We start from the raw sequence: 25,705 nt of genomic DNA on the forward strand, positions 1-25,705 counted from the left end.
CTCGTCCCTGCTACTGTAAACCCGAGGGGGAAAGAGAAGGCGCTGGAGGTGCTCGGAATGCTCCTCACGTGCCCTCATAGGGTCACCTTCTCTGGGCTTGGAAACGCTTGGAGATTTGGAGGGCGGGGTTTGGGAAGGAAGCTCAATGGGATATAATGCCAGAGTCCAACCTCCAAAGCAGCCATTTTCTCCAGGGGAACTGATCTCTGTTGGGGATGTACTAAAACGAATGACAGGATTGCCCATTGAAAATAATGGGAGAGGCTTGGATGCCCATTGGAAATAATGGGAACCTGGAATGCCCATTGACTTGCATGGGCTCCGTTGAAACACATTAGAGCAAAAAAAAGGTGCAAAGAAAACGTGGAATGGATTTTGAAGGAAAGTCTCTGGGCCCGGATAGACTGTTCTGGGACTGGATTGACAGGCCCCTGAGTGCAATGACGGTCCCTGGGTGTGACAGAAGGGCTCGGGCACTGGAATGACATGGCCCTGAGTGGAATTATGGTCTCTTGCCTGTCATTCCAGTCTCACTGAGACTCAAGGCAGATTACACAGTATTAGGTTAATACAATCAGTATGAAGTAAGTACATTTGAACACAATACCAAAAGGCTAACATAGACATGTTTAAAGACATAGCATTAGCAAGGATCCAAGACATAGTCTGGTACTGCCAGGGGCTGTCATTCCATGTAGGGGGCTGTTATTCCAGTCGCAGACCCCTTCTGTCACACCCAGGGGCCGTCTTTCCAGTCAGGGGCCTGTCACTCCAGTCCCCGAGCCCTTTTGTCACACCCAGGGGCCGTTATTCCTGTCATACGCCTGTCATTCCAGTCCCAGAGCCCTTCTGTCACACCCAGGGGCCATCATTCCAGTCAGGAGCCTGTCATTCCAGTCCCAGAGCCCTTCTGTCACACCCAGGGGCCATCATTCCAGTCAGGGGCCTGTCAATCCAGTCCCGCAACAGTCTATCTGGGCCCAGAGACTTTCCTTCAAAATCCATTCCACGTTTTCTTTGCACCTTTTTTGTTTTGCTCTAATGTGTTTCAATGGAGCCCATGCAAGTCAATGGGCATTCCAGTTTCCCATTATTTCCAATGGACATTCAAGCCTCTCCCATTATTTTCAATGGGCAATCCTGTAGTTCGTTTTAGTACATCCCTCTCTGTTGTCTGGATAGCAGTCATAATTCTAGGCAATCTACAGGCCCTGCCTGGAAGTTGGCAACTATATGTCCTGTGCATATAGTCAGTAGCTGGGAAGGGTGGGAGTGCTAAAGCAGTTTAGAGCAGTTTTCATATATGACAGAAATATTTTGCAATATACCCACAGTATTGTGTTATATATACACACACCCCACATACAATAATTCTTTTTTTAAAAAAATTATAATTCCTCCAAGTATCTCTGGTGTTTCTTTTAATAGAGGTGAATTGGGCAGAGGACGGAGCCATGACCCCCTAGCAAGATTCATGGCAGTACATTATAGAGGATAATCTGCATATCCATTTAGAGTAGTTCTGTTTTTATTGTCATGTGTGAAAAAGTCAATGAAATTACGGCATCCCTGGAGAGAGTAAAAAAAATCTTTTTAAAAGGTAAGGCATCAATGATTTGAATAAATAGATACAAGAATATCAAGAGGTGGTTTAAGCATTAGTCTTAAATTGTCTTTTCTTTAAATCGGCTGCTATGCAAATGTAAAGCCTTATCAGTAAATTCAGTTTCTTTTCTGCTGTCTGTGTGGATTCACTTTTGTTTTTCTGTGACAGACTACCCTGGCTACACTTCTGGAATTAATACAATGTAGTGTTTGTGAATATAGAATCATATGGTGTTAGCTGTTCCAGCAAAATTACATACTATAAATAGCAACTCTGCTGCCAGTGGTTTTCCATTGAACAGAACCAAAACCTTTCAGTAGTTTTACCAACAAAGTGTTATTAAAATGCTCACCATAGTATTCAGTTTAATTTAATGAAGGTTGCCATAAATGTCACTTGGAAATCTTGCAAGTCCCCCTTAGCCTTCAATAGCTTGGCCCTTGATTATTTACTATGCATTTCCTCAACATTAGACCAGCAAAGACAATGGCAGGCATTGTCCCGAAAGCCGCTGTGACATCAGAGCAGATCAGCCAATGACATTAGCAGTGCAATCTTCAGAGTCTAGATCAATTTATTTCAGTCAGTCTAGAATGGACTAACTCTGCATAAGATTATATAATGGCAGATTAAAGACCAAGGAAGAGATTTGGAGGAGAGAGGATGAGCAGAAAGGTGTGAAACCATCAAAGAAGGTCGTAGGGGCATTTCATAGCATTATTTCTATTACTTGCCCTGGGATATGATGCACCTGCAATCATTTATCCAGAATGTGAATGTGTGGCTAATAATACACAGTAATTATGTACATGTCTTAAACAAAGCAGAACAGGTGCAGGCAATTTTCCTGCAGCTTCTTCCTGTTCAGGCTGCAGTTTTCACTTAACCTCCTTCTCTGATATTTCCAGGCAGCTTCAAGGTATTAAATCTTCCTTTGGTATACTTATATTTGATTCCCATGTACTTCCTGTTGTAATCTGTGTGTGTGTATCTAATTGCATTGTGCTTGTGAAGCAGTGTAGTCTCTGACTGATTGGCTGAACAGTTGTGATGGCATAGAATGTTCAGTTGCTCAGAGTAGTCACAGATTATGATACAGCTTTTTTGAGAGCCTATTAAGTTTTCCTTTGGTTGAGATTTGTGCTTCACAGAAAGGCAGTCTGAGACTGGAGGAAAGCCCTAGTATGTAGAGAGCTTGGGGATAGGGAAACCATAGGTATAAGAACATTGAAGGAAGCATGCAGAGTGGTGAACAGCAAAACGTGAACCTAAAGGAAGGGAATGAAGCCTGAAAAAAATTGGTAGAGCAAAAGAGCACGTTTGGAGACCTGGATTAAGGGCAGGACAAGCTGTGAGGTAAGAGCCAGGGGTGCAGGGAAGACTGGTCAAGAGACAGTGCTGCTGAAGAAAGTGATCCACTCTAGATTCTCATAGGAGAATTCTGCCCGTGTCCCCCTTCAGTAAATGACTAAAAAGCAGCAGCGGAAAGTGTATACTGGATCTAATAAGCGAATGCTTTGCCATAAGGAAAAAAGGGCGGCTTATCTACCTAATCAAGATAAGGAAGCAGTTCTGCTTCCTTCAGGCTTTCGAAGCTTTAGGAGGGGATTTAGGCTTCTCGTCCAAAACTACAACTCCCAGAATCCTGTGGGGGAAGCGGTGCCGAGTGAAACCTGTGTCATGTTGGTCGTGTAGACACGCCAGGGTCCGTTTCTCCTTCCCATCCTTGGCGTCACTGCCATTTGACAGCATCCCCGCCCCATTGCAGTTGATTGGCGCTCCCCTCGTCCCTGCTCGCGGCTCCTTTCCCCTCGCACCCGCGGCCTTTTTAGCCCCCGCCCAGGCGCCCGGCATTCCTGGACCCTCTGCAGGTCTCTAGGGTGTTCTCTGCGAGTAGGCGGCCTTGTTTGGGTTTCGCCCCCGCCCTCGCCCTCCTACCGGGCCGCTCAGGCAGGGACAGGAGCCACCCAGAGCTGCCGCCGCTGCATCCATCTGCCACCCGGGCAGCTCACTCCGCGCGAGAGGCGTCTGCTGCAAGCCAGCCGAGCCGGGGTGGAAGGCAGAGCTAGCTAGCTAGCAGCTGCAGAGAGAACTGCGAGGGAGGGACGGAGGGCGGCGGCAGCCCCAAGCCTCGCCATCCGCAGGCTCCGGCGAGGGGACTAGCTTAGTGAGCAGCTGAAGGCAAACCGGTGCAGCAAGCAGCGAAGAGGAAGCCGAACAAAGGAGAGCGACGCCGCCGCGGGGGGAGGTGAGTGGCCGGGAGGGGGCGGGGGGGAGGTGGTCGGTCTGTCTGCACTGCCCCTCCGGATAGCGCTTCGTTGCTTAGGGGCGGCGTGCGGGTGGGAGTGACCCCTTTCCCAGACCCCCCACCCGCCGCCGCTTCCCTCACCCAAGGGCTGCTGCGGCAAGAGCCACTGATGGAAGGGCGCGCTTACTTTGGTTTCTTCCAGCTCAGGCGCCTCAACAAAGGTGTGGGGACGCGGGAGGGACGGAGGGTCTCGTGGTTTCAAGGAGAGACGCACCCCCCACCCCGCGCGGAGAAATAAGGTGTTCTCGGTGGGGAAAGGGGGAGGCCGGAGCGGCGTGGCTGCCTATTCCTGGTACATGGCAGTGGAAAAGGAGCTGTGCGAAGTGGGAAATAACCTGGCAAGACCCTGCAGTTGCAAGAGGCATTGCAGCCGCAACAGGGAGAACGGGAGGCGAGGAGCAGGGCTGCTTTAACGGGCCAGGGATGTTCTTACAGCGGCGTGGCTTAAGAATATTGGCTATACCTCTGCCATCTTCTACAGAAAGCAGGATTCATGCGGCGCATATGCCGAGGTATTGCACAACGTCGACCCCGGTCGGATTTGGGTGTGTGTGTTGACATATACTTAAGCTGCCCCCCCCCCTCAGAACAGTTAAGCAGAATTTTAACTGCTTTGGGAGCTACTTGGCGGCAGATAACACACAAAACAGGTCAAGCGAAGCATCGCTGCATTTTATTCCCACCCCCATTTGCAATAGCTCAAGATGCCAGGTTTGCTGCCTTCCGGCTAGAGGACAAGTTTTCTCATGGGGATATAGATGGTCTTATAAGAATTGCTATCTGGAAAATGGAAAAAAATGACTGTTTAGCAGTGAACTTCATCTACTAGTAGAAAGTGGGAAGCATCAACAGTTGTACAAATTTTTTATAACATTTTGTTATTTCTGGATGGATATGATAATTGAAAGCAAATTAGATGAAGGCAGGTTGTTCCTTGAACAGGTTGTTTGGAGGCAGTCTTTCCTGGGTTCTAGGACAAACGGAGGCTTCTTTACTTGTGCTTTTTTTCCTTTGGAAGAGAGGGTGTGGTAAGGGCTATGTAATGCAGCATTGGCAACAGTACATATAAGCAGGGTGCTTTCCCCTGTGCATGTGTAGTAAGGTATTTCAGTGCCTTTTCTCCTCCAAGCCCATGCAAGATACAGAAAACTTGATCTTATTTATTGAAGCTTGCAGTTGTCAAAACAGTACTGTTATAGGACAGATATGTATTTAAAACAGGAATATTGCTTAGCATTTTGTGGCATTGCCCTGTATAAATCATTTATGAGTTAGGCTATGTATATGAAGCTAGTCTTTTGTATATCAAGTTCTTTAGACATGTTTAGAACTGCAGGGCATTTCCCCAGTCAACGTTAAACCATCACCCTCCTGCTACACTTTAAAATCTGGTTTAAGACTAATTTTGTATGAAAAAAAAATTACTCAAACTGTTGATACCTTTAGGGTGCAAAATGTTGTTTTCATAATGTGAATATGATTTTTAAACCATTGTTTTCTTTACTGGGTGATTAAAGAGAGCTATCATTTTTTAAATGATATGGCACAGAAAAATCTTAAATGAATGCATCAGACTACCTGTTAATCTGTTTAAAATTAAGAAGTGCTGACACTAATAGAAATGGGCTAGACAATTTAAGTAGTATTTTTATTTTTTTAAGAAACATCTTACTGTAGTAAAATAATTTGGGTAGTTGCGTGTTGATAATACCTGTTTTGAATCTTATTCCCAGATGATGATGCATGTATGGATTCATACTAGCTTATGGGGGTGTATGTATTTTTGAATGACGCTTCACCAATAGATGTATTTAGAATTTTTCCCCATCAAACCTTTTCAAGGTAGCCCACAAATAAAATGTAGAACACGTTATAAATAGTTAACAATTAAACACTTTGTGTTAAAAAACCCAAAGTTAAAATTCTGGCCAGAGCATAAAAACAGCATAAAACACTGAGCAGCTTAAAATGAGTGTCATAAAACAGTCCTTGGGCTAGGAGCAAACTATAAAAATGGTGTTAAAAGGTTAATCAAATGTGTCTGTGCTTTTTCATCCAATGCACCAGTCAGGATGGGGCTTCCTGCATTCATTTCTCAATGCTTCTAATATGGTGAGGAGAGAAAATGGGTGTGACCATACCCGTTTTCTAAAATGCAGTCAAAGCCTTGCACAAAAACAAAAGCTGGGTATATTGGCCTTTGGCCTATGGTCATGTGTAAGATTATACAGTATTGTGCAGGAGTTACATTGTAGCAGGACATGGTAAGTGTCTCCCTATGAGTCATCCCAGAGTAGCTAAAACATGACAGTTATTGAGTGTAGGGTTCTGCTCCAGCACCTGGTTTTATGTCGGCCACCTCTTCAACATGCCATGATAGCAAGTCATTTCCTGATGTGCCTTGATCTTACTTTCCTATCCTACACGTTATATAAAACTGTTATGCTGTGCTGGCATAGAAAGATTTCTATGTGCCAGCATAGAAAGATTTAACTTATGGTTTTGCACAGCTGCAGCTTCCTAGAGGATTACATGCACCCAGCACAAGGCCCCACAAGTCATGACTCTTCATTATTGTTTGCTCCATGTTAAAAGTTTATTTGCCAGCATGTTCTTTCAGTAGCTTGGCTGGCAGAATGGAGGAGTGAAGAGCAGTGTTATGTCTAGGTGGTTCCAACTCCAAGGATGAAATGATGTGTCCTTCTGCTGCCATGTTGCATCCAGTCCCAAATCCAGCACAAATACTTCATTCTTACTTACAAAGTAGGGTTGCCAGGCTATGCATCTGCCTGAAAATTGGCAGGAGTCTGGGGGTAGGTGGGCAGAGGCATAGGGGCAATGGCAGCATGCCATCACTTCTGGGAAAAACCCAGAAGTGATGTCATGCCTCTCTAGGAATCACTGGAAACTATGATTTTGCCATAACATTTCTGATTATTCCTAGAGAGTACAGGCATCACTGCTTGGTTTTTCCTGGAAATGATATCACTCTGTCACCAACAGTGATTTTTTTCTCCTATTCACTGCTGGAGTGCCAGCAGGTAATTGGCTGCTAGGGGCTGAAGATTTCAACCCCCCCCCCCCAGTAGACATATGGTAAGCCTATCTCAAAGCACTCCATGGCTTTGATTCCCCTTTTCTTCTTTACCCTGTATCCTGATACACCCTTGTGCAGATATTTCCTCCACCATTCTCAGTTGTACACCATTCTCAACTGTCACACTTCTTTTCTTCTATGTTCTCCTTTATATCTGGAACTACTTATGAGAATACCTTTAATTACAATCACAACTGAAATTATGCCCAAATAAAAAACTGAACTGTATGCATATTTGTTCCCTGTTTAATTTTACCTCCATCTTCCCTCCTCTCTTTATTGCTCCTCTGTGTTGAACTATAATTTCCTCTAGGTAGACAGCTGCTTTTTTGTTCTTATTCTTTACACATTGATAGTGTTAATACTAAAGTTACATAGTCATAAATTTGATTGTTGGACCTTTTGCAAATCTGAGTTCCACTCACATAGCAGAGGCTTATTATATAGGCTTCCTATTAGGAATCTGTAACTGCTCAAATGTCTTTTGTCATATTCATATTAGAACAATGATTCTATACTTTTTTCTGTTTCAGATAGTTCATTCTTTTCTCAAACAGATAGCTTAAGTGCTAAAATAGGATAAGGCTTCAAGTCCATAAGGTGCTTAGATAACTGAGTATCAGTCTTCTTGGACAGTGTAGTAGTAGTAGTAGTAGTAGTAGTAGTATTCACTTCAGATTTAAGAAAATAAACAACTGCTTCAATGATATGTACTCGCCCCCCCCCTAAGAAAAACCCTGTTGTTTGTCTCCTTCATTGAAACAGGTACATGTACTGACTTTTATTGGCAAATAACTATCTTGAAAGACAAAACGATTCTTAAAGATTATTTTGTAGTTAGTCAGCACTGGGTTATAGTTGGCAGGTCTAGCACTGGTTTTGAGTGTCCCTAGGGCACTAGCTGAAAGAACAGTACAAACTATTCTGATTATTCGAACTACTTTAAAGCTGTTCTTTCGTGTCTCTTTTTAAAAAAAAACTAGAATGCAGCAACTTCTACATTTCTTTAGTTACTGAAGCCAATTCCAGCCATATTACAGGAAGCAAAAAATTGGGACAAATAGACAATAATTTTATCTGGTAAACGACAAAAGCAAACTACTTATTGTGGGAATAAATTATTCTTTAAACAATAGTAAGTGTGAATGCATGCTGAAATCCTAGGCCAGTCTAATGAATAGCTTTGTGAGATTTTAAGGTTTTAGTTACAACCAAAGAGGGCAATTTCCTATGCCAAAAAGGCAATCTCATGCCAAGAAAACCCAAATAAATTAGACAGATCATGCAGTTTTGCATATATCTGCGTAGTTTGCACAATTTGTTTGCGATATTATACAGTTACTGTTGAATGCAAAATACGTTTGGAAAAAGTGATATGGAAAGAAAAAAGTCTAATCCTCTAACTGCTAAAAGCTTGGCATTTTTGTTGTTATTGTTTCTGAATCTTCTTTGGTTACTGTCTATATTTCTTCAAATATCTATTCATAGTCATGAGGCCTAGAAACTTAGGGTAAGAATTAGTTATATGATACAGATTCAGTTTACTGCAACTGTGAAAGCAAGCACAACATTGCAGAAGAAAGAAAACTGGCATTCTCAGATGTGCCAGAAACTTTTGGTCCGGTTCTAAGGCTTGTAAGAAATCTCATACCAGCTCTCCACAGTAAGAGCAAACAGTGGGCTTATGGCATTTGAGCAATTCTGACCCCCCACATTGCATGTCAAAGCTCTGAAATAATGTGCTTTACTTGAACTGTCATTGTATGAACAAAGGCTGTGTCTTGTCATGACAGAAAGACAGCAGGGGTTTTTTCTGGTCATGGTATTTCTTGTCTATGAAAAAATAATTGATTGACTTCAGCAGACAGGATAAGTAATAAATGCAACATTTACAACAGTGTGCTAAGATACTGTACATTCCTTCCCCCGTCCCTTTAAAGTGGCATGTCTTCAGTGCTGTTAGAGAATTCTTAATGGTAACCAATTCAGCGATTTTAAAAAACAGTTATTGTGTGAAAGTGTTGCAGTGAGTATGACCATATAGCATTTTAAAGAATAATGAGTCTTTTGGGCACTGGGACCATGTCATGGAAAATGGCTTGTGGTGATAAATCAATTAACCTCTGCCTTGTAAATGAACAATGAATTGTGATAGCAGCTACTAGTTATCACATCTGTTGATAGCATTCATGTTCATTTTAAAATGGGATTATCTTCCCACCCTTCATGCCTCCCTCTTTTTGTCTTTTTGTGTTTGTTAGAAGCCAAAGCCAAAGATGGCATAATTTAATCATTTGAAAATTGGATCAGTAATGTGGCACCTTTACAACTCTATTAAGCTTATTTGTATTGAAATTTTAAATGACATTTGCATCGATATTTTAAGCAGTTACAGTTTCCTTCTATAGAAACAGTTAATACTTCAAATGTCCTGGATGTACTACATACAGGTCTTGAAGAAAATTATTTCTTATCATCCTTGGAAGTGAGCCAGTGTTGTATAGCGGTTAGAGTATCAGAATAGGTTCTGGGAGCCCCAGGTTTGAATCCTCAGTCTGCCATGGAACGTTGCTGGGCCAGTCAGACATTCTCAGCTTAACCTACTTTACAGGATTGTTATGAGGATAAAATGGAAGAGAAAGATATAAGCTGCTTTGAGTCCTATTGTGGAGAAAGGCAGAGTATAAATAAATTTTAAAAGAATGTGACCTAGAATATCCATGGCTGCCTAATGTTATTTTCCCCCTCTTCTTTGTTCTTTATGGATGGTTTTTGGACCTTTTGTGAAGACAGCCAAACATAATTATTCATATTAATTATATTTAAATCTCAGAGTATCAACTAGGGTTGTCATTGCTCCTTACCTGCAAAGTGGGGACGGGGGGGGACATAGGTGCCATCTGGGCAAGGGGGTGCTTGTCCTCCTTGTCATGGGTGCAGGGCCTGGGGGCCATCCTCCGATACCACTTCCAGTTTAAAAAGGAAGTGAAGGTCTTAGTGGTGCCAAATCAGCCCCAAACATACCTTTGGGCCAGTTTGGCACACCCAGTCTCCGTTTTTTCCATTTTAAACTGGAAATGATGTGAGTGGAAGGTCAGCATGGGCAGGGAGTGACAGATGGGGATGGGGCATCTCCCACCCCAGGTTCTGAGTCTGACAACCCTAGTATCAACAGATCTCCAGGCTTACAGCTAGTTGTGCTCTTGAGACATTTAACAAAACCCAGTGGAATATAGTAGCCAGCTTACCACCCACAATCAGGGGGAGAGGGTTGAAAAAGGATCATACCCATGAAGTCCTGGAAGAGAAAAGAGAAGAGCAATGTGCAATAGGAGAGTTTTTTATTGACACAGAACCCAGCTCTCCTGTTACCCCTTGCTCTTCTCTTTTCTCTTACTAGCCAGCTACTCTTTGTGCTTGCCACCAGTCTTTTCCTTTTTTGTTCTAACAAGGTCTTTGTATATGTAATAGGTTGGGGTTATCTTGGTTTGTGCACAGCAATTTTGCAGAAAGCAGGAACTGTTCGAGCATCTTGCTTTGGTTTGGCCTTCTGCAAAATCTCACTGCAAAGAGCTTTTGCTATCCCTCCCCTTCCTGAATTCTGTGCAGTTCAAAGAATTGCAGCTGAGAGCCGCTGTAGTTGTTTAAAGTGTCAGGCTAGGTCTGACAAGACATGGGTTCAGATCACTACTCTACCATGAAACTCAGTGGATATTCTGGGCTAGTCATACTGTCTTTTAGTTTCACGTTACTTATTAGAGGGGTTGTGAGAATAACACTCAAGAGGGGAAAACCATGCAAGCTACCATGGAGGAAAGGCAGGATAAAAATGTAATGGGTAACAGAATTCATGAAAAAATTGTAGTGGGGGGGTGTAGTCATTGGAGGGGAAGAGTGATTGCCATTGGTAACCTGGTAGATGGATTTGCAGAAACCTGCTGATAGGTTAAAATGGATTGGACATGGTATACTTATCATAAGTCTGAATGCTTCTTTTGCGTATTTTCTATATTGTAGTCTGTAGCTGACAACTTCTATGTAGTATCAGGGCTGCTGACAGTGGCCATGGGCCATGGGCCATGGGCCCTCAGACTCATGAGTTACACTCCCTAGACCAAACCCCAAAGACACTGAAGCACAATCACCTGGCTTACAGTTAACTTAAAAGTATCTTTGTATGTAGCAAAATGAATATGAAATTATGCCTTTTTCACAGAAGTCCTGAATATTATTGAGGCATGAGTATGGTGTCTTTCTTATGTCCCATTAATATTTATAAAAGTATGTTATCTGTAGAGAAGTTTGTAGAAAGCATTTTAGTCAGTAGTTAGGAGAAGTGGGGAGAGGAGGTCTGATTAAAAGCCGTCTTGTCTACCTGCAATCTATAAAAACCAAGTGATCAGAATGAATACAGCATACAGAATACAGAATACAGCAATGAATACAGTTCCAGTTTTTAGGAGGCAGTGAAATAGTAAAAAAAAGGTATAATCTTGTTTTGTGTTTCTTGATCTGTCAGACCACTAGCACGTGTAACTTTTTGAACTATTTAAGTGCCTGTTCTTTCTTTCTCTTGTCTATCTTCCTTTTAGAGCTACTATCAGGGAATCTTCCACCCTCAGAAATATGGTTGCCAACCTCCAGGTGGGACTGTTGGCGCAGTGTGGTTTGAACTGTAGCTGAGCTATAAATAAGGCTTCCACACACTTATAGCATTCAAGTGTATGTACAGTTTATTTACAGTGACTTATGTACAGAATCTTGTTCTCAGTGTCAAAGTGCTTCGCCAAGCACCTAATGGAACAAGCTCCACTCCAGCACAAGACACTGCTGGCTTATATCCTCCCACAGCACCCCCCAGTGTCCAATCATAACACATCTGGTGAAGTGTCGTAGGTTGTTTCTCTGCTCTTGCATCATCCAAGGACCTGTCAAATAGATCTTTTACATCAGTAGTGACATGACAGATACAAACAGCAAGACATAGACATGCTTCTTGGCTCTCTATGTCAACAGGGACAGGTAGATCTCTAGACTGCAGAGACAAGTTCCCCTTGTGATAAAATGACTACTTTAAAGGGTGGCATTATACCTCACTGAAGTCCCTCTTATCCCAAACTGCACCCTCCCCAAGCTCCATCCCCAATTTTCCAGGAATTTCCTACTCAACCCTTTGTAGAAATCTTGCAACCCTACTCAGATGTCCTACTTTATTAAATTACTCTGAGAAGTTTTAGAGGGCAGCACACTGTGGTTAATCTAGAGAATATGAAAGTATATCACTGAGTCTATTAGTATATGTAAAGTTATATTGTAAATCAGTGGTCCTCTATAGCAAGCCACGTTTGCAATAACCATCAACCAGAAGAGCCACATGGACTGTGGCATGCTGTGCATACTTCCCCACCAAATACACACATGCAATAATATAACTGCCAACATTAAATATATAACTATAACCGGGGCCTGCAGAGAAAGGTGTGGGATTGTTGGAGAGAATTGGCCTGTTACTTCTATCCCTGACCTGAGGCCCACAGAATAGGGAGGCTGGCCGCCTACCCATCCTCCAATCCCTCCAACAGTGGCTGTTTCAAGGTGCAAACCACCTTCCAGCCACAAGCCCTACTGGGCAAAGGCTTAGGCCAATTTCCAGTAACACAGGGCAGGTTCCACATTGAGGAACATTTATGAGGGAGGAAAAGGGGGGGGGGAAGAGATGGCATGTAGGCATTAGTAACTTCATCCCACCATACTTTAAAACTCTTTTCTTTAAGGAGATGAGGGAGAGGAAGGGAAGAGAGGGCACTTGGCACTTCTCCTTGGCTAAGGAAGGGCATTCTGAAATGGTCCAGCAAGCTCATCCACTCTGCCTTTACTAGTTACTTAAGACAGCAGGTCACAGGCTGCCTACAGCTGTTGGTTCCCCACAATCATCAAGGTAAAGACTTACTTCTTAGAAGCATCAGAAATATGGAGCCAACACGAACATGTGAATTGAGAGCAAGACTGTTGATGGAGCTATGGCAGTCCCATCCCTTGATAACATAGAGGGCTCAACGCAGCTTTCAAGAGCCCATTTTTTCCTCTAATTTAAATACTGCAGTCATCCCCACAAGTCCTGAAATCCAAATTCCCAGCAAGGTTTTCAAAGAGACTTTATCACCTGGATGGTGTACCTATGTTAGGTGCAAGTCAGTCCATTTAGATACATGGGAGTTAAAAGTGTTAGCTTCAGTTGGGGGTACCTTATGCAACCTGAAACCGAGGAACTGATTAACTAGATAGCCTTGCCTATCCTCCTGTGCTCCCAGAGTGACCTAGACCCCCTGGTTTTTATGCATATAACTCATGTTTCTGGTGAGCCTGTACATGGTTTTTGTAAGATGTTATAACGTAGGCTGCTGCATATTCTCGGACTCTGAGCTATGCCTGTCCTGCTGTCAAAGGACTGACCTTGCAGTTTGCCTGAGAGGGGTAGCAATTACCCATAGTAGAGATAGCTGGGATTTAAGGAGGCTGGAATTTGGAAGTACTCTACCATGTTCTGTCTGGCTTCCTGTCTGGAAGGAAAATTAATTGAAAGTCCAGTGGCGCCTTAAAGACTAACAAAATACCATAAGCTTTTTTGAATGAGAACTCACTCTATCAGATGTAGATAGGCTATAAAGCATCAGTGAACTTCTGTTTAATTTTGCTGTAACAGAGTGAAATGGCTACCACATAAGAATTATTTTTTGGAAGAAGTCACCCAAGGAAGAGATGCTTTATGATCTAACTGAGTGATCCTGGGCAAGGAGAAGGCAGAACAGATAATGGGAATTAATTATTGCCCCCTCCACAATAATTTCTTAATTGTCTGAATTAAGCCAAGCCCATTGTTTCTAAAGCACATCTTCCAACGAGATCAACAAACCTATGCTAGTATACCTACTGAATCAGTGTATGGTGGTTGTTTAAGTAACATTATGGATCCTATCTAACAGAAGAGTGTATCCTTTCTCAGCAAGATTCAGGTCCAGTAGCACCTTCAACACCAACTAGACTTCCAGGGTATGAGCTTTAAGGGGCCTCTGACTCTTGAAAGCTCATACCCTGGAAATTTAGTTGGCCTTTAAGGTGCTACTGGATGCAAATCTTGTTCTACTATAAACCAACATGGCAACCCACCTGAAACTATCCTTTTTCTCAGGGATCAGATTATTTAATCAGTACCTGTGCTAATCCCCTTCTGTTCTGCAAAGTAATAGCTAGAGACAGAATTAGCAGGGATGGGTGTGAATCAAAAGGGGGAAGAAGAAGCAGCTACATTGGTGAGGAAAAAACCTATGCTAGTTTGTATTTAGAAACTTTTTCCTGGGCATCAGTTTTTACATAAATCCAGAGCACAAGAAACTTCTAAGCCAGTACAACTTGAACAAAGTAATTTTGTATGCATCACATCTCTGGGATTCTGGATCAAAGCCCCTGACAAGAGTAAGCTGCAGAGAGTAAGGTCAATGGTGATATCATCATTCATAGGGCCAAACTACAAGTGACGAATGACCCAGGTTGGACACTTGTCAGTTTCCCTCAAGTTTTCATGGGCAATGTAGGCAGCTTGGCGGAATGTTGGACAAGTGACAGTTGGAAAGTCCATTGGACAGCAGTCAGAGAGCCAAGCTGCAAGACCGGGATGCCTACATTTCCCATCAAAACTTGAGGGAAGCTGACAAGTGTCCAATCTGTGTCATTCGTCACTTGTAGCTTGGCCCTCAGTCTCATCTTTTGTGTACCTCCCAGGGTCACCATTCTTCAGTTTGGTGTAGTGGTTAAGAGCCAGTTTGGTGTAGTGGTTAAGAGCATGGCACTCTAATCTGGAGAGCTGGGTTTGATGCCCCACTCCTCCACTTGAAGCCAGCTGGGTGACCTTGGGCGAATCACAGTTCTCTGGAGCTCTCTCAGCCCCACCCACCTCACAGGGTGATTGTTGTGGGGTAATAACAACATACTTTGTAAACTTCTCTGAGTGGGCATTAAGTTGTCCTGAAGGGTGGTATATAAATTGAATGTTATTATTATTCAGATGGAGCCTGGCATTTTCTCAGAATTACCACTGATTTCCAGACTGCAAAGATCAGTTCCACTGCAGGAACTGGGAGATCTGGAAATGGACTGTATGGCATCATATTCCTACTGAGCTCCATGCTCACCCTAAATGCGGCCTTCCCTTTGGACCACTCCCATATCTCAAGCTAGAGTTGGCAACCCCAGTACCTGTTCAAATATACTTGTGGCTACTATAGCATAACCACATGGTTGCAAATGAAAGGACTTGCTTTGTATAACAGTTGCTATGGATGTAGGGTGGGGAAGAGTTAGGTTTTTCAGTATTAAACCATTTTATCATGGTGTCCTCAAAAATATCTGCAACTTTTAAACTCTGACCAATCTGCTATTACCGAATATACATAGGCATTCTTTCCATAACTCAAATTGGATTCTTGAGTGTGAATATATAATTAAGTTCTTGAGGGATTTATCAGATAAACAGTTAAGATTTAAGTATACTGCAAGAGGCATATGCAGAGATCTCTGCAGTGTATAGTTATTGTTCTCTTTAAGACATCTATTTGCACATTCTGTTCTGAAAGGTTAATTCAGCCATATTTTCTACCATGTGCAGTATATGACTTTTTAAAGTAAGAACTGAAGACAAACATGTTTAAGTACATACATTCTTGCACAATCTGTTCAACCCTTACCATGGAGGATGGATCATATGAGCGGAACTTACTTGCTTTGGTACTTGTGTCTCTGCTCCTGTTCTTATGAAAGACAATATGTGATGTTGGGAGATTGTCACCATCACATTATAACCACCATTATAACACTTTGGCCATTTATGACCTGGTCCAGCATGATGACAGGTAGAGCTCCAGCCATCTGCTGGCTGCTTTTTTCTTCAGTTTCCTGATAGTGATTTGTGCACAACACGGCAGCTGAAAAATGTTCTGCCATGCTCACATGATTGCTGCCAAGGGGTGATAGCTGTAACTACAAATGTCTGCTCCAGCATGTTGCTTCTTCCAAGTAATAATAATATAATAATAACATTCAATTTATATACCACCCTTCAGGACAACTTAACACCCACTCAGAGTGGTTTACAAGGTATGTTATTATCCCCACAACAAACAAACATCCTGTGAGGTGGGTGGGGCTGAGAGAGCTCCAGAGAACTGTGACTAGCCCAAGGTCACCCAGCTGGCTTCAAGTGGAGGAGTGGGGAATCAAACCCGGTTCTCCAGATTAGAGTCCTGCACTCTTAACCACTACACCAAAGTGGCAGTGTTGCTGGGCTGTGTGGACAGACTTTCAAATGAGTGAGCTTGTCCAGAATAATAATATAATTTATATGATACACTTGAGGCTGAAGAGATTCAAATCTGTATTAACACATTTGATCACAATTGTCAGGTCTTGAAATAAGGATTATGGACAATCTACCATTTTTTTTCTCAAGATGTGTATTTCTTCTATGTTACATTAATGTCTGGCAGTTGGGTTATATATTATGCTACTGTTACCACTTTCATTTTAAGTTGATTTGTCGCAGTCTACCCATGTATTTATACACACACATCACCTTCTCTGTCTGCATCATGCATCTAATGAAATAAGCTGTCGGAATGCAGAAACCCGGGCCACAAATAAACCAGCTAGTTTCTAATGTTTATCAGCATTTTTTGGTTATCTTTTTTTTTTTAATTTTAACTTTTATTTAATACAACCGAATTTTTGGTTATCTTTTGACAGCTTCTCTGGGACAGGTAGCTTAAAAGATTCCTTAGATTTCAAGGTGATCAGTTATCACTTGTTCTAATCTTATTTAGCATATCTTTACAGCCCAGTACTTACAGTGGTACTTTAAGACACAAGTTGAGATAAAATATTTAATTCTCTGCAACTGATTGAGGGCAAAACAATAAGCTGTTTGTCCTCTGTGTATAAAACAGGATCCAAAGACAGCAAGCCATTTGTTTGCTGAATAACTGGAGGCAGTACATGGCTTATAGACATATGAAAGCATATAGTGTTATAATTATTATATAATCTGTGTCTGGGGATGATTTTATGTCTCTTGCTTTTCATCCCAAATCCAATTTTCCTGAGGACTCCAACCTGGAAATACCAAATCCTCAGATAGGGAAGAGGTGTGATGGGTATGTTGGAACATGCACATATATGTAGGGACATTGTATTCCAGTGCAGCCATACAGATGTGTGCCATGGTATATGCATACCTCACAAGATATAAGAAGTTGTTTGCCAAGCTAGCCATTGGTATCTTGTGTTAGACAAACTTGAGTTGGGCATACCTCTTTAAACAAAACTTTATTGAGCACAGTGCTATTTTGTAGCTGTTTTAGTCAAGCTTGCTGGTAACAATACGGACACTGTTACAATTTTATTATTGGTTATATATATATTTTATGGCTTTCATGAAGGAGACAGAATGTCTGACCTCTTTATTCTTATGACCACCAGCTGATATAATAGAAACATCCACTTACAAATCCAAGAAATCCAGTATCAGCACACACAGTTTAAATTGGTTATTTAGCACTAGTTTGAAGCTTACGTTTGCAGTGTAAGCAATAAAGTCAATTAGCTTGCGACAGCAGTTTCAGTATGCATCAGCCAGATCACCTTAATTTAGACAAGGGCTTAGAGAGTAAATCTGTACATTTTACTAGCTTTCATACAGCTCTATTGAACCCATTTTCATGTAATCAGTAGTAACTTGGGCTAAGTTCATACATCATGCCAAACCATAATTACAGAAGTTTAACTAGAATTGGGTGTGGTGTCTAAATTGACAAATCATAATGTGTGACTGGCCAAAACACCAGAATTGGAAATCATGGTTTGAAGTGGCATAAAAAATGGTGATTTGCATTAATGATGATTTGGCATAACATTTATTGGCAAATCATCATTCTGACTTCCAAGGGCATTACAGAATGTGCTCATAAATGTATGATGCATTGGTAGGGATAGGGACTATACACTACTTTGTTGGGTCCTGTCTGCTGATGTAGACATACACCTAATAAGGAGTTTCCACATTGCTCAACATGTCTTGTAAATTCGTTATGCCATGTTTCAGAAAGATTTCACCTCTGAGCTTGGCTTTATGCTTGTTTTTCAATTTTCTGCTACCATACCCTATTGTATCTCTCATTGACTGTTCTAACTGTTGTAAATTCTTGTACTTTGCTCAGTGACTGTCTTAGCTGTTCTTTATATTGTATTTCCACTTGCTCTGTGTAATATGCCTCAGATCTCAGTGAGAAAGGCATAACAACAACAATAATATGGATCAAAAATGTGAAAACTAATGAACATGCATCACTCTTTACCCCCGAAAAATGATGTTGACAGGTTATATTTACCATGAAAAATTGGTGGAAGAGGACTGTTACGAGTACATCAGGTAGTAGAAGAAGAAAAGAGGGGCTTGAATGATTACATCAGTAGAAGAAAAATTACTTCAGGCTGTAAAAACAGAGAACATATTGAAAACAACTGAAACAAAGGCTGAATACAAGAAGAAACTGTTTGAGATAGATTAAATGGCTGGAAGAACAAATGCTTACATGGGCAACATCTAAAAAATATTGAAGAAAAAAGTGGTAACAGCCTAACCTGAGCATGGTTGAAGATGGGTATAATCAAGAAAGAAACTGAAGGTCTGATCTTTGCAGCACAAGAACAAGCATTGCAAACAAATGTTATGAACGCCAAAATTCAGAAAATCAGTGAAAATACAAAATGTTGCCTTTGCCAGGAAAAAGATGAAACTGTGTCCCATCTCTTATTTGTAAATGCAGTAAAATTGCACAGACAGATTACAAAGCTAGACATGACAGGGTCGCAAAGCTGATTCATTGTTCATTGAGTAAAAAGTATAATCTGCCAGTATCAAAAAATTAATGGGAACATCAGGTGGAAACGGTACTAGAAAATGATCAAATCAAGATCTTGTGGGATTTTAGAATACAAACTGATCAACACATTGAATACAATAAGCCAGACTTAACAGTTGTGGAAAATCGAAAGTTTTAATAATAGACATTGCAATTCCGGGAGATGCCAGAGTTGAAGAAAAAGAACAAGAAAAAATGATTAAATATAGAGATCTGGCAATAGAAACCACCCAATTAGGGATGAAGAATACAACAGTAGTCCCCATTGTCAACTTACAGAGTTGAAGAAACGCTGAAACAGATCATAAGCAATTCTATTATTGACAGACAACGAAGAACTACCCAGTAGGATCATACTTAAAGCAAGAGATAGTGTATAGGAGCACATACTTAAAGCAACAGATTGGACATAAGGCAGCATAGTAGTGAAGTTTGTGGTCCCTAACTCATTAGTGAAGCATGTCTTTGAGACCACCTCCCTACAATACAGCCTTCCTATCTCAGTAAAAAAGCCTTTTTGAATAATTAAGTTTTGCATCATTTGCAGAAAGCCAGTAGAGTGGGGCTCTCCTGACCTCCTCAGGCAGGCTGTTCCATAGGACAGGGCCACCAAAGAGAATGCACGTGTATGGGTGGCTGTTTATTTCACCCATGTGCAGGGTGGCACCTGCAGGAGACCCTGTTCAGATGAGCAAAGCTGCTGTGGAGGAACATAAGGAGAGAAGTGGTCCTCTAAGTATGTTGGACCAAGGCCGTGAAGAGCTATGTATGTGATAACCAATATCTAATGTGTAGCCAGTGGTGTGACTGCAGGATGGGAGTGATATTCATGCTCCTGCTCACTCCTGATAACAGCCAAGCCACAGCGCTTTGCATCAACTACTTGTTTTGATGCAGAGGACCATGAGTGAAACTGTACTTGTGCAATAATTCTTCACCCACCTTTTCCTGGTGCTGCATCCTATGGTATGCCTTGAAATGCCCTGGACCCTCAGGAATAACATGGTGTGGGAGGACATGGGGTGGGATGGAAAACCAGCTAAAATAATCTCCTTCGGAAAAACCCATTATGTTGCTGTTTGTGCAAGTAATAATGCTTCACCATTTGTTGTTTGGGGGGGTATCAGTACAAACTTCCTTATCAGATAAAAGAAGTAGATAGTTCATATGTCATTTGATCCACTGATTACTAGAAAAGTTTCTTAACATCTAATTTTTTGTTCAAAATTTAGGACATAAAATCTGTGTCCTAACAGATGGCCATCATTCCAATACATAGTAAGACAAGATGCATGCCATGTACCGTGGGGTTTATGGGCGTTTCTTTGTAGAATTCCTGAACCAACCTGTTTGGCAGTTTCCCAGTCCTCAGTGTCTGCAAAGAATGTGTATGTGTTTGTAGAATATAGACTCTGTTTATAACTAACTGTATACTTCAGTTGAAAGTATTTTTCAGGAAAATCATGTTAATAAATTATTCTCTGATTAGTTGCCCATGGATAGCATAGTATTTTAGAATCATGATTAATGAGATTAATGAGGTTTTTTTAAGTGACTTATTTTCTGCTTGAACAGACAGCATGTGCTTAATGAACACTAGCAAGAAGATTATTAGTGAATAATTTTTTGTGCTCTTTCTGACAACATTGTTTCATGCAGTTTATAGAAGCAAAGCCTGAAGTGTTTGGCAGAACTTTTTTTTGCAGATCCTTACCAAGTCATTCAGGATAAAATATGTTATCTTAGCTATTGATTCCATCTTTGTCCTGCATCTGTAAACCAGTTATAATTTGAATTGCTTGTATGACTCCTCTGAGTGTGGGAAGCTATAATTTTTGAGGGATTTTATAATGTTCGGGCCTAGCTTTTTTTACAGTGCTGACGTCTAATCTGAATGGTGTGTTAGTCCATGGAATGTACAGGTCACTTTTATTCAGGTAACATATTGTGCCACTCATTTTTTTCCTCCCCAAAAAATCAGCACTTCCTTATCGAAGGAATTTAGATTTACTTAAGGATTTATAATCTGCTTTTTAACTAAAATAAATTCTCAAAGTAGAAAGAGATGTTTAAAATTTCAAAATGTTTACATTAACATCCAAAAAAAACACCTTTTAACACATAACATAAGCAGACCATTTAATGCATTTGAACAGCCCTCCTGTTGCAAAGCTGGCCTTGTGGATGCGAATATAGATGGAATGCCCAAAGCTACTGTTGCTTTCTTGAGTTCAGAATAAGCATAGTTCCAGGTGGATAGCTGTGCTGGTCTGCAGGAGAACAAGATTTGCATCCAATAGGACCCAACAAGACCACCAAGATTACCAGGGTGTGAGCTGTATCGAGTTGAAGCATGAGAGTAAACATGATACATTTATATTGTGTAGAGCTTGTTGTGCCCTCCTTTCTTCAACCTATCTCCTTTTCTGTCACTCATTGTACAAAAAGTGAAGAGTGTGATAGATAATGCCTTCCTGTAAGTGGGATTAATAGAGTTTAATACAATGGAATATTACAGAGCTCCTAGTCCAATGCTGTGGCATACAGTTAGGAGCTCGGAAAGTATCTTGTAGAAAGGAATGTAGCTCTTTCACCAATGAAGTCTCTATATGATGAGTGTGTCAAGCTAGCCATGGAGCCTGCATTGGTCCTAGCCACACAGCTCTAAGATAAACAGGAGCTTGGGCACTCTCGTGCTTTAGTTTGATGAAATAATAATTGTTTGGGATAACTCTTGGAAATATGCAAACAGTGTGTTTGGCTGTCATTGAAGATGTAAAATTTCTGGAAATTTTGAAGCCGTGATAGAAAATGTTTTCTTTTTCTGGGAAAAAATGGAAATATTCAGAAAAAATAAAATACATACAATACTTAATTTCCTATTGAATTCTGACTACTCATACTATTTCAACAACATGAAATGCGTCATTTATAGCTTAGCATATATAAAGTCCTTGAGTGGGGGATGGAAAAATACTGTTTCCCCACTGCCTCAAAGTTTCAATTCCCCCACCCCCCCACCCCGGGCATTCACATCTCTAGCTGTCACTGCAATTATGCACCTCCTTCTCTTAACAATTTTATTTTGTCTTTAAAAGGAGAGACTAGAACAATAGTTAAAATCAAGCTACTTGTTCCTCCTTGTAAATTTACCCTGTTGCCTAGATTATCTAGTATGAATAAACACCAGATGTTTTGGAGTGGATGTCAAAATACCTATGCAATGCAGAAATAAAGTGCAGTGCAGAGCTGACTAGAGTTTTAGGTGGGTAGCCATACTGGTCTGCAGTAGAATAGCAGGAATTGATGGCACAGAGACTCACAAGATTTTCAGAGTTGTAAACTTTCAAGAGTCAGAGCTCCCTCTGAAGAACAGAGCTCTGACACTTGAAAGCTTACACTCTGAAAATCTTGTGGGTCTCTAAGATGCTACTAGACTCAAGAGCTGACCACAGAACAGATATTTAAAACACCATTTGTATATTTCCAGACAATCAAGAAATGATGGTAATTAACCCATTCACTGGGATAGCACTACATGACCCGAGTGGCATAATGCAGATGTAAGTGGGTCCTTCACAGAATCTCAGCTAAAATTAGCTTCAGAGTTCTTGATAAATAAGCTTTAATATAACTGATATATCTTGCAAAAAAATGTTTGTGACTGCTAATTTATTTTAAAGGTTGAAAGAAGGTCAGGGTAGAAAAAAGTTTCCTTGAACACTGATTATAAATTCTGACCCCTCGAAAGTCTAAGCTCTATCTGTAGAGAAAAGCTTATGGTATTACTAGCATCCTTCCATGTTTAAAAAGACAAGGTCTCATAGCTGTCATTGTGAGTGCTTAATTGTAACAGCCTTTCAATTCTTGGAGTCTGTCTTTTCAAGACCTGTGCTGGCCACTGTCCAAAAAGTGTTCTTGACTGTAGTGCTTTGATGGGAACATCTGTGTGTTCTTGTGTGCAGCAGATTGCCTTTGTTAGCAAATGTTTCACTCTGCTCTTTACTAGAAGTTCTATTTCTTAAACTATTATTCTTGTTTTCCTGAGAATAAATTTGATAGGAAACCACTGTGGATGGGTTTATCTCATGCAAACAGATTTCAGTGACTGCAAATAACAGTCTGTCCAGGCAAGGGAGGTATTTGTAAGCTGCTGATTTATTAAAGACAATACAATCCACCTGCTGAGTGATGAGGCTGCTCAGCTAACATCTGAAATGTTTGCCAAAAGACCTTTTAAAATATTAGTATTTACGGAATCAGCTTTGAATATAGGACTCTCTGCTAGGTAGAGAAGCAGTCACCAAATATGTAGAGAATGTTTGCTCTGACAAAGCTACCATCTTCCAGTCTGGACATGTACAGATTCTGTAGTAGCATTTTCAATAGAGAGGATTGTTTTCACCAACACTGCTTTGATTTCATGGAGGGATGATAGGACTCAAGCATTCTCCCTCTGAGGCGGAGGACGTCTTGGGTGTTTCCCACCAACCAATCGGGGAGGCAGGAAATAGAATCTTTCTTCCTCTTCCTTGGTACGTGGGACCACCCTCTCTTTCCTCAGTTCTTTTCTTGCCTCAGGGGAGAGCAGTTCTCAATAGGCTAGCTCTGCTACCTTTTGATCCTAACTTTGTCTTGGTGTTTTTTCTTTACTTACTTGTTGTCTCATTACCTCTGTACCCACCTCGTCTGTCCACCCCTCCACTCCTTTGCCTTTCCTTGTTGGTCTTCTCCTTTTTTCTCCTTTTCATCAAAAAAAAAAAAAAGAGGGGAAGACAGAGGGAAAGTTCCTCTATTCAGAGAGAACATGGAGCGACAGATGAGGGAAGAGGAGTCATTGGACTTGGAGGAATCCTTTTTGGAAAGGGCTGAGGGCTGTTCTCCAGGAACTGTCCTCCCAACGGTGGGAACAGGCCCGGCCAGGTCCGACTCACCTAAGAGGCCTGATCGGCCCCCCGGCAGAAGAGTGCACAACGACGGAGCACAGCCCACCAAGAAACGGCCCCGTCTATTGCAGACGGAGCCGGAGAGAGCCGCGCGTCGTCAGCAGACTCCAGGGGAGAGTACGGCCACGAGAAGCCCTGTTTCGGTGGGAAAAACCGCTGCGGACCATTTCCCGCCAAGATGCATCGCCGAGGTTGCCAACTTCCCGGCGGGGGAGTCGAGGCAACTTTCACCGATTCTGCCGCAGGGCTCCAGACACAGCACTCTAGAAGACAATGTAAGTGCTCCCTCCGTATCCCCCGAGATTTTAACGGCTATTCGAAGGTCTCTTAGAGAAGAACTAAGATCCCTTTGTCAATCAGAAGGCCCAGGGCCTAGTCCCTCCTTCTTAGCTGAGACTCCAGGAATGTCTCAGGTTCAGAGCAGCGTGCCTGCATCCTGGCCAACAAAAGCAGCTAGAAAGCAGCAAAACAAAACCTCTAGATGGGTGGAGGAGGACCACTCTCTTAGCGAGGTTTCAGATGAGGGGGAGTTTCGCTCAGAGGAGGAACAAGAAGCAAGCACCACCATTCCAGAACAGTCTATTAGGCTGTTTCAAATGGAGGATTATACTTACCTATTGTCTAAAACTCTTTCAGCCCTGGATCTGAACGAGTCAGGAAAGGGGGAGGAAGAGCAGACCTCCTCTCAGGGATCACAATGCAGACCAAAAGGGAATAGAGAGTTCTTCCCCAGATCAGAGAACAACCCTAGAGTCTTCCCTTTTCCTGAGTATTTTGAGCGACAGCTCAAGGCAGAATGGCTGACACCAGCAGCCAACAAGCAGGTTCCCAATGTGATGAAAAAGTTGTACGTGTTGCCTAACTTTGCCAATCAGTTCCTACAGGTACCTGTGATTGACGCGCCTGTCGCTGCTCTTCAGTCCCAGGGACTTCTTTCGGAAGATGGCCAAGGGATGATAAAGGATGGCCTAGACAAAAAAGGAGAAGCAGTGCTAAAAAGAGCTCATGAGGCTTTGGCTATGTCTATCAAGGCATCCTCTATAGCCTCCGTGGTGTCAAGAGCTGCAGTAGTCTGGACCAGGAGACTAATTCAGTTACTCCCAGAAAATAACAGGAGGCTTTTGGAAGGAACCAACAGGATATTGAAGGCCTGCACCTTCACCGCTGATGCCACATTGGATGCAATGACCATGGCCTCTCGAGCGCTGGCGTCCTCTTCATCGGCCAGACGACTTCTATGGCTCCGGGCATGGCAAGCGGATCTCCAGGCCAAACTCATTTTGATGGCTTACCCATTCCAGGGCGACAAACTTTTCGGGGACCAGTTAGAAAAAATCCTAGTGGAAACCAAGGATAAGAAAAAGGCACTCCCAAGATCCCTGAGGAGACCAGAGAGACGATCCTTCGGGTACCAAACGTTCAGATCGCACCATACCTTGCCCAGGAATTGTCAGGACCACAAACGTAATTGGACTGCGACCAGATCCCAACCTCGGAGAGGCCCGTTCCAAGCCAAGTTCAACAGACAACAAGGACTCCGCGGCAACAGGCACGATTCCGAGGATAAGGGCCAGAAGCCCTGACTCTCAAAGCGCTCCGGTGGGGGGATGGCTGCTCATGTTTCAACAAATATGGGCGGAGTCCAAGGCGGAAGCCTGGGCATTGGAGATTGTATCAAGAGGCTATGCAATAGAATTTCGTACCTTTCCACCGGAGCGATTCATCATCTCGCCCCTCAAAAAAGACCCACAGATGAGGCGCATCACCATTCAAGCCATG

At 42.1% G+C, this 25,705-nt stretch overlaps 1 protein-coding gene across 1 annotated transcript in view; it reads left to right on the top strand.

The window, feature by feature from the left end:
• The first annotated feature begins 3,544 nt into the window (after nucleotides 1-3,544).
• The window catches only part of CDC42SE2 (CDC42 small effector 2), a 115,036-nt gene continuing 92,875 nt past the window's right edge, over nucleotides 3,545-25,705 (top strand). The window contains exon 1 of the mRNA XM_054987261.1: nucleotides 3,545-3,854. The gene's annotated coding sequence lies outside the window, so the exon portion shown is untranslated. The remainder of the gene's footprint in view (nucleotides 3,855-25,705) is intronic.

The sequence above is a fragment of the Eublepharis macularius genome, chromosome 8, assembly GCF_028583425.1.
Source record: "Eublepharis macularius isolate TG4126 chromosome 8, MPM_Emac_v1.0, whole genome shotgun sequence".
NCBI classification, from domain to species: Eukaryota; Metazoa; Chordata; class Lepidosauria; order Squamata; family Eublepharidae; genus Eublepharis; species Eublepharis macularius.